Raw genomic sequence first — 12,337 nt, forward strand, 5'->3', positions numbered from 1 at the left:
GTAAGACTGTTTTTGTTTTTTTGTTTTTTCTCCCTCCACCTCATTTGTCACCGTTTCAGTGTCTGGGTTAGAATATTCTGGCAAGACGCCACAAACAGTGAGTCAGCGATGAAAGGTCTCCTTTCAGCCCGAGAGTAAGCCTTTTCAGAACGCCGCCGAGAGAACTGGAGCTCTTTAGCGAGGAACCAGCTGTTTGCTTCATGAGACAGGTGCAGGTTGAAGCCTGAAAGTGACGCAGAAAAAAACAAAAAAAACAAAAAGAAAAACACTACAGGGAGAAACTAAGCAGGTCCCGATGAAAATTAGACCTCATGTCTTTACCTGTGCAAATGAACGTCAAATACAAATTAGTTCAGATGAAGAATATCTCTACGAGTCTACGGAAGAGGATTAGGACCAAAACAACAAACAAACAAAAAAGGAATTCTGACTTTAATCTCACAATTCTGTCGTTTTCTGTCTTGTACAAAAATCACATAAATCCATCTTGTTGCTACAGAAAGTTAAAGTCAAAAATGTTTTTGGTTTTTTTTTTCCCGGTGGCACCAATAATCTTCCATAAGTGGAAGTAAAAAAATAAAGTCTCTAATTTACGGTAAAATACTGGAATTTTACAGAATTTGACCACATACCATATAAATATGGTTCTTGTAACCAGGTTGCTATGTATTGCAAATTTTCTTTGCCCAGGTCCCTCTTGAAAATGAGATCTAGATCTCAACGGGGTTTACCTGGCTAAATAAAGGAAAATAAAATAAAATAAATACGAATTCTACCATATTTTTTATATATTTAAATTCTGGCAACCAGACATGCTGGTATTTTACTATAAATTTTACAGATTTGTAAAACAGTCTGGCAGCCATTTTGACAAATTCTGTATCTATTGTCCAAAGATGAGTTTTCTTTTGCCTCTTGTTTAACCCAGATAACACTTCAAGAAAAGAAAAGACACTTGCGTCCATCAAAGCGATGTTCAGTCATTCTTAAAGCGTCTTAAGATTTAAGAAAATAAACATGGAGGCCAAAGGGTTTCGGGAGCAAGTACTTTATTTATTGTATTTCCTGAGGTTATTTTTCCTCGATGAGCTGAATGGTTTAAGCTTAACAAAAAAAAAAAAAAAGAACAGAATAAATCTCAGAAAGTGTAAAAACGTTTGTAAAAAATTTTCACAGCTTTGCAAAACTCTGATTTCTTGGTACAAAAAGAAAAGATCTTTGATGTAACGTTTTCTTTCCCACCTTCCTGACTGCCAATGTTCCTGTTTTGAAGTGAAAAAAAATCCTTTTGTCAAGTTAAATCTTTATTTGAACTAAACTCATGTAAAAAAAAAACTCTCTTTTTTACATTGTTACAAAACAAGAACGATTGTAAAACACTATTTTTGCCACAGACAACAAATCCTAACCTCACTTGACGCATCTCTTAAGTCCAATGAAGTTTATTTACAAGTTTTATGAGCCTGTATGTCAATTTTTATTAGCACAGATTGTAGTTGCATTACAGTCACGTAGCAAGTATGCTGTTTGCTGATTTCCTCAACAACTGTAAAACAAGTTGCCAAAGGAATTACAATTAAAAATGCACAAAATAAAGGGTAAATGTTTTCAGAATCGTACTCCGACGTGTCCTTCAGGTTAGCGGTTTGGACAAGATGGCGGCGGGACGTAAAGAGACCGTCCCCCGGTTTGAAACTGTCCGTCTTTCTGCCTGAATATCGTTCGTTGTCGGCTGGACATCCTCCCAGTTCATCGCCTTCGCTTCTCCTCGTTACAAGCTTGTTATTGTTAACTCATCAGCAGGGTCAAACTCTGGAAACGCACATTACAACACAGTCAAAGGATCACGTTACACAATTTGAATAAATACAAGGCAATTTGTCATTGTCATGTCAGAGCCGGCCCGTTTCTCTGTCTGCTTCGGCCCGCTCTCTCATCCTCCTCCTCCTCCTCTTCCTCCTGTGTCCCGGCCCAGCAGCAGGAAGCAGTAATGGTGATTGTATTAACCTCTCGTGGAAAACGCTGACCTTTGCTGCTGTTCAGCAGAAGGTAATGGTGGAGCAACACTAACCCAGACGTCACGTGTGTTCAGCCGAGGTCGATCGCTTTAGGGGGATTTTATCTCTAATGAAAGCAACAACATCGACGGATAACACGCTATTTTTAATTATTGGTAATACTGTTGTATATGTGTGTAACAGCCACACATTTAAAGTAAATCCGATTATGTCAAAAGTTGTAGGGGAGCACTTTTGTTCTTCACCCCAAATTCCTTGTGGCGTCCCACAAGGGTCCGTTTTGGTTCCTGCTTTGTTTTCATTGACTACGCCACCATTCGTTAAAATATTCAGGGAATACTATTTTTCCTGATGACATGTAATGAAATGAATTTCTCAGTCCCACTGCAGCTTCTCCTTTAACTGTCTGCAACATATCAAAGACTGGTTAATGTAGATATACAGTATGTATATATATATATTGGTTTAAACTCAATGAAAACACAATTGAACTGATCATATTTAGAAATCCCACTTCTTTGTGTAAGTACGCAGACACCCTGTGCCCTCTTGCTTTTCGTTGTCCTAATCTCGGAGAGGTTTCGTTTAATTGGAGAAGAAAGTGATCTTGTGAACGCAGCTGTCACTTTTCATCAGCCACGTCAAAGTGGCTGAAGCAACATATGATTATTATTCTTTCAAAAAGACCCTCAGATAACTTATTCATGCCTTCATCACCTCTAGATTGCACAACTGTAATTTACCGTCTCCCCACTGCGGTTTTAATGTTTTTTGGAAGACATGATGAAATCTCTCTGGCTTGAGCAATTTCTATTTTTGTATTGATTTTCCATCCATCCATTCATCTTCTATCACCCTTGTCCCCAGTGGGGTCAGGAGGTGCTGGTGTCTATCTCCAGCTACGTTCCAGGCGAGAGGCAGGGTACACCCTGGACAGGTCGCCAGTCTGTCGCAGGGCAACACAGAGACAGACAGGACAAACGCACACACACACACCTAGGGAGAATTTAGAGAGACCAATTCACCTGACAGTCATGTTTTTGGACTGTGGGAGGAAGCCGGAGTACCCAGAGAGAACCCACCATGCACAGGGAGAACATGCAGAAAGACCCCGGGCTGGGAATCGAACCCAGGACCTTCTTGCTGCAAGGCAACAGGGCTACCAACTGCGCCACTGTGCAGCCATGTATTGATTTTAATGTTCTTTATTCTTGTTTTGAAAGATTTAAATAGTTTGCTGTTAACTAATATAAATCCCTGAAGGTTCACAGAGATCATCCAGCCAGATGGCGTTTGAGCGCTCCCAGACTCTGGAGCAACCCGCTGCTGACTCTGAATAGTTTTTTACATTTTACATCAAAACTCACATCTTCAAACTGGATTTTAATTTGAGTTCAGTTTGGATGCCATCAGATTTTTTTTATTTTATTACATTTGTTTTTAGCTCATTTTTGGTCAGTTTCAACACATTTCATGTGGAATTTGATTCTCGTCCCCTTTTGCTTTTAACTAACTTTTCAAGACTTACTATCCGGCCCAGTTATGAAAACGTGCTGCAGAAGTTAAATGGGAATGAAATTGAGCCGCTGTAGGGAAAGGAAACGTTGCAAGTTTTGAGCTATAATGATGGAAGCTTAAAAAAGATATTTTAATTTATCTCCAATCAGCTCAAATCGGCTGTTACTGGTTGGACAGGAATGAAATAGTTGTGAGGTACTGTATGTTTTGCAGAGCCGGGTCATGGAGCAGCTACGTTATATCAGTGCGATATCAGTGAGGATTTTTGATTCTTTAAAATAAAACAGCTGAAGAAACAGCTCCAGGAAATATGATAACACGCTTTATTTTTTATTTTTTTACCATTTATACATATTTCTGGACAAAATTCAAGCAAGATTAAGTCAGAGGTTTTTTTCATGGCCAACCGGGATATTCTCAGTCTGAATGTTGATATTTTTCCATGTGGAAAATACACTTGAAACTCTATTCTGCGCATTCGATCAGATTCGGGCCAAAAGCGTTTAGGGAAAAATGCACAAAAGCCCAAACAGCTGGGTTTATAAATCAAACAAATGTGTGTTATTTTTGTTAATCCAGACCAAATAGACTGATTCAACCCTGGGTTTATTTATGTCAACACAGCAGGATTATTAGTTTGTTCCAGTTTGTGGGGAAATTAGCCTAACGTCACAGACTTGGCTAAAAGAACAACTTTTGTTAAACTACATATTTAAATATATTTGGGTTTCATTAAGTCATTTTCCTATTTAGATTAATTGTGCATTAAAAACAGTCATGACATCTAACAAGACTCTTATTGTCAAAGTGGATAAAAACATCTACAATAGCCTACAGCGCTACTGCTAATAAGTTGCTGAACTCCACTAGTTCAGTGCTTAAAACACCAAAATAATATAATTGTTCAATTAAACCAAAACACAAAATAGAAACAACAGCAAGAAAACTAAAAGTAGAAACCAATTCTTTAGTGAATGTGCGAATGTTAGCTAGCTAGCACTAACTTTTGCTAACTGTTTAGCAGCTAAACGGCTAATTGTTATCCTTAGTGATCAGATTCGTTCTCATGTGAACAAAAGTTAACACAACCTCCAGACGCCGTCATCATGATGCAGCATCATTTCTCCGTGCTATTAATACTTATTTCATGTTGTGGAATATTTTCAATGAAGTCTAATCAGCTTGTCCCAGAGTTCAAAATGGCGGACTGTGAAGAACAAGAGGCTCGTTTATTTTCAAAGCAAATTGGATCACAGTTTTGGACCTAGTTTTTCAGCCTGCGTCCCAACATGAACCCGTTTGGGTTAACATAATAACCCAGTGGGTTGTTTAGTTGTTTGCATGGATGTGCCGTAACTTTCTTCAGCTGAATAGAAAAAAAAAGTGAATTAATCGACGAAGAGCCAGCACACAGGTTCAGCTTTTTCAGCTGTAGTGAAATGTTTCTTCCTCGTTTTTCTTTTGTCGTGTAAAACACAATGAATTGCTCTGCTGCTGAAATATTCTTTTCAAATAAACGTGCCCTGCCTTGTTCATTTGTACATTATCTAAGATCTAAATAAGCCACAAACTAATCAGTTATATATTATTTCATATTTTCTTCACTTATTTTTTCCCCCGATTTTTCTATTAGTCACCAAAAGCAGAAACGAACGCCCCTTTAGAGGAATTTGTTGAATTACGTAAGCTTATCTTTATCATGGAGTGCAACAGGAAATCAAATCAATCTCGTTTTGAACATTGACCCAAAAAATATGGAGCTGAAGGCATCTAATCAACTACAGAAGACAGGAGTAATGTAGTCTATTAGTGTGAAATATTGCAGTTTTCTAAATCATGTCGCTATTTAGTCCATTGGCTCCACTTGTAAATGATCATCTCTAATGTAATAATAGCTAAGAATCGTTTTGCACAACCTCTAACACAGCTGATAAGTTAAGAAAACTAAAATATCTCCTGGTTTTCTTCCTGCTGCCCTCAGGACTGTTGACACATGGATGGATCTAGGAAGCCGACTCGTAAGGAGACACGGCCAACATGGAGGACAAACCCAACGCGCCGCCATGAGGAGCTGAGGTCAGTGATCAGGTCGGAAGACATTGGAAGAGAAAGGAAGCAGCGTGGAAGAATAAAAGTCACATCCTGTTCAAAGTGACCAGAAATGAACTGAAATTTAAATTTAAAAATGTGTAACATCAAATGGTCCGACTGGACTTTTCTACTGATTGATTTACAGATTTTAATAATTGCATTCGGGCATTTTATTTTATTCATAGTCGACGTTGAAGATTTCATCTGAAACCACAAGCTGCCACACTTCATCCACCAAACAGGAATCTGAGCTAAGATCAGTGAAAACAGGGTGTGACATAAAGTCTTAGGAAAAAAACATACAGTTCGTTTAAATTAAACCTGTTTTTGAATGTTTATCTGAAAGGTTTAGCAGAATACTTTGCTGTCCAGATAAATAAACTGACTGGTGACAGACACAGATACAAAATGGTTGGTTGAAGAGAAGAAAATGGTAGAAAGTTGAGCCAAAATGACCAAGCGTGGACACAGAGTCGAGGTATGAACTGCTGAAAGGGGATAAACACGGTAAAATCTGTATTTATAGAAACTTCTGGTAACTACAGCTGCTGGTATTTTACCATAAACTTTAAATTTGTTGTATTTTTTTTACAGTGCACAGTTAAAGGGCATTGGCCACCTGTTGGCCACTGGGACGATCTGCAGAGTTCGACTTCTTTAATTCTAGTAGAAAATACAACCAGTCTAAATGAAGGCAAGACATTTTAGCTCAGCGATTTAGGTGTAAATTCATTAGAAATTCTTCAGAAACGCCACATATCATGTGATGTATTTTTCCTTCTCGTTTGACTGGATATTTTCCCGTATTCTCTCCATCCGTCTCCTCTGAGTGAATCCTTATCAGTGCTTCAGGGACTGACTGACATTCACACGGACGCTAATGACACCGCAGGATGTCTCCCTCTCTACTCTCCCGTCTCGCCTCGCTCTGCCTATCTGTTTCTGTTTCTCATTTGTGCTACTTTTCCCCCCTTGTTCTCGCTTCCTGGGCAATTAGACAGAAGGAGAAGTCCCTGTTGGTTCGTGGTGGTAATCAAACATCTTTTTCTTGTCCATTTAACATTGGGATTAATTTCCTACAAGGTTAATTAAAGAGGCCCATCAGATAGAACTGATTACCGCAAAGGTTACTGTAGCACCGCTGGCTGCTCGGCGTCTGAACGTGAGGAACCGGTGGATTTAACAGGGCCGACCTACAGGAAGTACAGGAAGCTGGGTTTAGTTAATGTGTGTGTGCATTCCTTTACAGAAGCATTTTTATTTACTATCAGCCTGGAGAAATTGTTCTGTCATTTATTAATTTTTTTTTTGTCTTTTGCTGTGACTTTTTATTTATTTTATTAGTTGAGATGAATATGTTGACTGTTAATGCTTAACTATTGGCTTTCATATGTTAATTTAAAAGAAGATTTTGATTACCAATGTTAACCAAACCAACCTGTTCCTATGTCTTATGGACTTATGAAGAATTAAATCAACTAAAGTGAAGAATGCAATGTGTTTACGCATTATTACGTATTCTGCTGTGACCGCCTGGATGAACTCTTGAAGTAATTTTAGTTGGTCAGCCGCTCCTGGGAATGGTCGCCGGTGTTCCTGTTTCTTTAAATTGAGACAGGAAGTGCTGCTGTTTGATATTTCTTTTTAGCTTACTTCACTTTGCAAGTTCTGGTTCTGCTTAACTTATTTCTTGACTACAGTTCTGGGAGTAATCAGGCCTGGGTGCGGCTTGAGAAAGTCACATGGGGGGTTAGCTACATTCAGATAGAAACATGTTAGCTTGAAGACATGATGGAGGTTCTTGTTCTGTAACAAAAACACCACACACACTTTTATGGTCGATTTACTGAGCTTTCTACAATGATCACAGGACTCTGGGTTAGCAAGGTTAGCATATATTCATACTGTTGTAGTTTTAAACTTGCTAGTCCAGGTTAGAACCTCTCAAAACCATGCTAACACAGGTTAGCAAGGTTAGAGACATACTCTATGTGTGCATTATACCTGTGCCAGTTTTTGGATGTGTTATACATTCAGTAATGTTTCAAATTTTGTAAAACTTTGAATATTTTCCCCCCTTCTAGTTAGCTTAGCATAGCTAGCTAAAGAAACAATGTTTTTTTAGCGAATTTGCTGATTAGTTTGAGTTGTTAGGTGTTTAACCTAACAACTGGATTGCCAAACTCCATCCATCCATTTTCTGTTCACCCTTTGTCCCTAATGAGGTCGGGAGGGTTGCTGGTGCCTATCTCCAGCTACGTTCCGGGCGAGAGGCGGGGTTCACCCTGGACAGGTCGCCAGTCTGTCGCAGGGCAACACAGAGACAGACAGGACAAACAACCATGCGCACACTCAGGGAGAATTTAGAGAGACCAATTAACCTGACAGTCATGTTTTTGGACTGTGGGGGGAAGCCGGAGTACCCGGAGAGAACCCACGCATGCACAGGGAGAACATGCAAACTCCGTGCAGAAAGACCCCGGCCGGGAATCGAACCCAGGACCTTCTTGCTGCAAGGCACTGCGCCACTGTGCAGCCTGGATTGCCAAACTCTTTATGGAAATCCAAACCAGAGAAAAAAACTATATAAACTTTTCAATAGTTTTACTTTAAAACAGGCATGGTCTGTTACTAATGTCTTTGTTAGCCATTTAAGCTAACCAGTACGACAGCCTATTTCTATTACACTCTTTAATGATGGTTAAAACAACACAGAGCTCATGATGAGAAAATAAAATGTGTAGTTTCTATTTTAGTTTCACAGCTGCACCTGTCAGTAGCCCAGGTTTCTCTTTTGCGTTTCTTTAAGGCTGGAGTGAATTTCTCTGTTTTCCTCTCTCTGACTGGTCGCGTTCAGCTTTCGCTCACACGTGTCGATTCTTTCTCCCGCACTTTTTCGATCGCAGATTATAATGAAGAAATAATTTTGGCAGCCGTGGAGGTGTGAAAGATCCGCATCTAAATGTTAATTTCTCTCACAACGTGCGTGAACCTGCGCAGATGTTAACGCCGGCTCCGCGTTGGCTTCTTTTTTGTTTGTGCACCTCGGTGTTTTCCCGGCTCACATGTGTTCTCACCCTCGGCTCTGTTAGCAGCCCGCCGGATCTGTCAACTTGGGGAAAATTTCCATTTTGCAGCCAACTCTGCAGCCTTTTGATGGGTACGTCTTGCCTACTTTTATCTCTCGGTGCGTCTGCAAACTAATTAATATTTTTTCCTCTCCCTCTCGCTTGCTCTCCTTCAGGCAAATATTTGTTTCCTCAGAAGTGAGCGTGGGCAAACCTTCCTCACAGCTCCATATGCTGCCAGCTGCCAATCAAGTGGCCCAGAACCCTGAAACTAATCGCACAGCCCCCCTCCCTCTCTGCTCTGCCTCTCCTCTTCCTGTCGTTCAGCAGGAATAAGGGGGAGTGTGTGTGTGTGTGGGGGTGTGTGTGTGTGTGTGTTTGCATATGAATCAGTAAAGCAGAAATAACGACGGATGAGTCAAAGTTAAAGGAATATGTTCTGTCAGTTCGCTCCAAACTGTCTGTGTGTCGATTTTACCTAATAATTGTATTATTTGTATTAATACTAATATCAAAGGAACTGAATTGATTTGAATATATTTGGAAGCTTCATCAGTGTTTTTGTCTGCAGTATGTTTCTAATTGTCTTTTGCACAGTCGGTCAATGTTTTATACCAACATTTACAAGACAAATAAAGACATATTGCTAAAGTAGTCACTCCCCCGTTAACTCTTTCCACCAAAAACGTACAGTGTGTGTGTTTTATGTGTTTTTCACCAGCTAAATCAACACAAAGTAGAGCTCTTTTATTTTTGTGACGTTGAAGGAAATCGTTTTGAAAATGTATGCGAACAAAAATCTGAATAGTGTGGTGTGCCTTTTTTTATTCAGCCCTTCCGAATCAAGACTTTGCAGAATCCCGTTTATGCAGGAATCGCGGACGCACGTCTTTATGTCTCCACTGACTAGAACCTGGAAAAAAAAAAAATCTTAATCTCAGTCAGGGTTCACGAAGAACATCTGTAAAAAAAAAAAAAAAAAAAAAAAAATTTTTGCAAGTTTTGTCACAGACCTAGAGCAGTTAGATGTATATCTATTAACTGTTTCATTGTAGCTCTGGCTGTGTGGTTCTGGTCATTGTCCTGCCAGGAGACACACCTCCGACCCGGTCTCGTGTGGATTTGTTATGATTTGCATTTGCAACATAGAAGTTAGATTTTTGTCCTGTCTGACCTGCAGGGCTTCTGGCAAACTGTAAACAGAACTTCTTATATTTTTCTGGCTATTTCTCTAAATAATAATCTCGTTATCAGCTTGTTTTCAGATGACGGCTCGAACGAAGCTCTGTGTTCAAAGCCTGTTTTATAACCTTATTCTGCTTTAAACTTCTCCACTTCTTTCTCCCTGACCGGTCTGCTGCTTGTTCGCTAACGTTATTTAACAAACGGTGGAGGTCTTTCGTAGTTGGGTTACTTATGAACACAACCAGCTGATTTTCAAAGGGGTGGCCGAGCCAGGATGGCAAAAATTTAGTAACTAAGAAGAAACAACAACAAATATCTGAAAATAAACTGTCTTAATCTATATTAACAAATTTTTCTTATTTTATTTTGGATTTTAGAAAGTTATTTATTGAGTCTTATGACTCTGTCTTGATTGAAGAAATTGACTCTAGCCCTCTGATGAGCTAAACATGATTCTCTGGGAGGAGCATTGTGGTTGAGGAGAGGGCCGTGGCCCCCCCTGCCCCCCCACTTGGGGTTGTCCCTGCTGTTCTGGATTGTACTTGCATCAGAATTCAAATGGATCTTTTCTTCCAGATTTTTCCCTTCATAAGTACCAGTATAAACTAACTTGTGCATTGGCTAAAATCTCAATAAAACACACTGAGGTTTGTCGTAATTTCTCATTTTGAACGCTGGTGTTTAGATTATTGCTTCAATTGTTGGGACATTTCACTTCTTTTTATCGCCTCTATTTTCAGCAGCATGTGTTGCTGTATGTGAAGAATAAAAAAAAAAAAAATCTTCTCCAAAGACAGATGATATGACACGATGTCCTTCTCTAGTAAGTTCGCTGTTTTATCAGTCGTTGCCGTGTTGTAAAGGCTGCAACCACTTCCACACACACACACCCACACACACACACGGTCCTCAGTGTCTCCCTCCTGCTATCAGCATCATGAGCGTGTAAGTGATCCTGTCTTTGTGAGGTTAATTGAAGGCAGGAGCGCTGACTGTCTCAGACATAATCTGTCTGCGTGAACTGTGTGGGTTTGCCAGAGTGTGTGTGTGTGTGAAAGGAAGGAATGTGTTCAATGTGACTACACTGCTTCTTTATATATATATATATATATATATATATATATATATATATATATACTTATATATATATATATATATACACTGTATATATACAGTATGTGTGTGTGTACAATAATGCAAGAAGAAACCCACACAGCGACTCTTCTTTATCCCTCCACCTGCTCCTTCTCCACCTCAACTATAACCCCCAACAGAGATTAGCTCTCTCTCTCTCTGTCTGTCTTTCTGTGTGTGTGTGGGTGTGTGTGTTTGGTAAGAAGGGTGGGTGTGTTCCTGGGGATTTGGGGTTTACAAAAGAAACAAAAAAAAAGCAAGAGTGATGCCATAAGGCTTGCTTTTCTCCCATATCAGCTCTTATCAGGGCAGTCATTTTTGACAGGAGAAAAGGCTTTTATCTGCAAGAAACTGTGTCCGTCTGGCCTCAGCACGCAAACACACACACTCACACACACTCACACGGGGTCTGACAGACTGGAACTCAAACACGCGCACACACACAGAGCAGGTAATCGGCTCACTAGTGGAGTTAGGGGGTCGGAGAATGAGAAGAAAGTCCTCTCACCGAGTGTGTCCCCCCCTTTGACTGGATTAGAGCCCACCAGTATTCAGTCCAGGTGCTCCGGAGGGCCACAGGGCCCACGCAGGGTTAACTTTCCCTGCACAGCGAGTCCACATCCTGCTGCTTTGCTGTCTGACAGAAACGCAGAGGAGGGAACTTCAAACCCCAACCTGAAGGAAAAAGAATTAAAACACAAGCTACTTATATAGATATAAACTTTTTAAATAAAACAATTGTGTTTTTTTTATGTTTGTTTTTAATGTTAATCAGACAGGTGGACAAAGTGCCCTTCTGATTTTTTTTTTTTTTTTTAATGCAACGTGCAGCCATTTTTTTTTTTTTTTAATGCCCCCCCCTGTAAAACGTCTGTTCACGCCACTGCGTTACCATAATTGCTCCCACTTCAGACTCAGGATCCCGTCTTCCTCAAACGAAGGGAGTTTTACGTGTTTCTGTCGCTCAGGACGACAGAGGAGAGAGTTCATCAGCCGTGATCAGTAAAAGCCACAGTGAGCGAACAGAAAACCCATCTAGGCCATGTGATCTCTTCCTCTTCCCTTTCCGCGTGTTCACCTCACCGAGCAAAGCCATGCAGAGAGCGGGAGCGCCCTCTACTGGCTGGTCAGGGGCAGTGAATGGACAGATGCTTGTTTGTGGCGTAATTTTAGATCATTTCAACAGAAAATATCTGTTGTGATCGTTCCTTGAAATCCATTTTTATTCCCGAAGCAAAATGGACCTCTGTGGTTTTGTGGAAGCTGTAGAGATAAATGCTAAAAGCCTCAAATAAAGTAGTAAATAAACGAATAAATATGGCA

The 12,337-nt window shown here is 40.1% G+C and overlaps 1 long non-coding RNA gene across 1 annotated transcript; it reads right to left on the reverse strand.

The window, feature by feature from the left end:
• Positions 1–1,034: 1,034 nt before the first annotated feature.
• On the reverse strand, positions 1,035–12,201 carry LOC116713982 (uncharacterized). The gene is made up of 3 exons (XR_004337969.1): positions 11,907–12,201; positions 11,523–11,689; positions 1,035–1,812 (listed from the first exon to the last, which is right to left on the reverse strand). It is a non-coding gene; the product is annotated as an uncharacterized LOC116713982 (long non-coding RNA).
• Positions 12,202–12,337: the final 136 nt, after the last annotated feature.

The sequence above is a fragment of the Xiphophorus hellerii genome, chromosome 23, assembly GCF_003331165.1.
Source record: "Xiphophorus hellerii strain 12219 chromosome 23, Xiphophorus_hellerii-4.1, whole genome shotgun sequence".
Taxonomy (NCBI): Eukaryota; Metazoa; Chordata; class Actinopteri; order Cyprinodontiformes; family Poeciliidae; genus Xiphophorus; species Xiphophorus hellerii.